At 34.7% G+C, this 1,396-nt stretch overlaps 1 long non-coding RNA gene across 1 annotated transcript; it reads right to left on the bottom strand.

Annotated features, from left to right (window-relative positions):
* Positions 1–258: 258 nt before the first annotated feature.
* Positions 259–1,382, bottom strand: LOC109592939 (uncharacterized). Its single transcript, XR_002190645.1, has 2 exons — positions 641–1,382; positions 259–500 (listed from the first exon to the last, which is right to left on the bottom strand). It is a non-coding gene; the product is annotated as an uncharacterized LOC109592939 (long non-coding RNA).
* Between the last annotated feature and the right edge of the window lie 14 nt (positions 1,383–1,396).

Genomic DNA, 1,396 nt, shown 5'->3' with positions numbered 1-1,396 from the left:
CTGCTAATAACACCTCTCCCTTATTGCTCAGGATCTATGTACATGTACCGTGTAGTGCAAAATTTTCAAGGGCTGTAAATTTCATGGATTTGCAATTTTTGGAAGATTCATGAAAATTACTTTGGCGAAAATCAAATTATTTGGGCACAAGATGGCAGACGGTATAAATTTGTGAAAATTAAATCCACTCAATAGATTTTTAGGCAAATTTGCAAAATTTACAGCCCTCGAAAATTTTGCGCTATACAGTATAAAGTACACAAGAAACCAAAATAACTTTTTATTGTTCAATTTTAGTTCAAGTCATGACACTATTACTTTTAGCATCAGTGAATGATAATTAAAATGTATCATTGTTTGTTAGAAAAATAATGGTGTATACACAGTATACTGATCTACAGTGTATTACAATAAGTTTGTGTGTGAGTGTATTATTGGTTCTTTATGATTTAGCATCCCACCTCCATACAGTTCCATTATCACACACACCAATGATAGTCCTACACAGTAAAAACAATACAAATTTACAAAATTTTTGACCAATGAAAATTTTCTATTTAGTCAATGATGCATAGTCTATGGTAACCAGTGTGTGTGTGTGTGTGTGTGTGTGTGTGTATGTGTGTTTGTGTTGGTTTACTTGCTGTCGTTGCTGAAGGTGACTTGTCTCACGGCAGTGAAGCATTTAGCTGAAGAGAGTATCACTGATGGACGTCCCTTGATGACATCATTCTGTGTGGTGTCCCATATGTATATCTTACCAACCTGGTTACCAAGGGCTAGGTACGTAAAATAATAAATAGAATGGAAATTAATCAATGCCAAATTTATACACTGTAAATGCATGCTAGTATTACAATAATAATGTCATTGTCAGTTAATCATAGAGGAGGCATCTACAGCATTGTTACATAATGGGTTTCATGTTCCCATCATGGCAATACGTGAATATGATTTAGCCACACCCTAGCTTTTGCTTTGTTTATTTTAGCTATGAGACGAAAGGCTATCCCAACAGGACTTGTTCTAGTTGTTTTGACGTACCTAATTCTTTTCAGGACACACATTACTGTACATCCTGAGCAAGATAGAACTCTCTGCAAGGAAAATGAGATAATTTTGGAGAATTTGGCATGCCGTGGAGAAATAAAATCTTCAGGTGTAGTTTGTGTTGTTATTTGGCTCTTAGTTACATTAATTACAACGTCACTTATTTGGGATATCATTAAGAAAGGATTGGGTCGATCAGCTTTTAAGGACTTCCACAAGATTATTTCTCTACTCAGTATCATATCGTATGAGATATGGATGTTTGGCTATATTTATCACACCTATGTTACCAAATTTGACTATTATTTTACATCTCTTATATTCCTACCATTGGGGACTCTCTTGG

The sequence above is a fragment of the Amphimedon queenslandica genome, unplaced genomic scaffold, assembly GCF_000090795.2.
Source record: "Amphimedon queenslandica unplaced genomic scaffold, v1.1 AMPQUscaffold_3433_Cont24573, whole genome shotgun sequence".
Taxonomy (NCBI): Eukaryota; Metazoa; Porifera; class Demospongiae; order Haplosclerida; family Niphatidae; genus Amphimedon; species Amphimedon queenslandica.
Note: the sequence above shows the minus strand (reverse complement) of the source record. Positions and strands in the feature narration are given on the sequence as shown.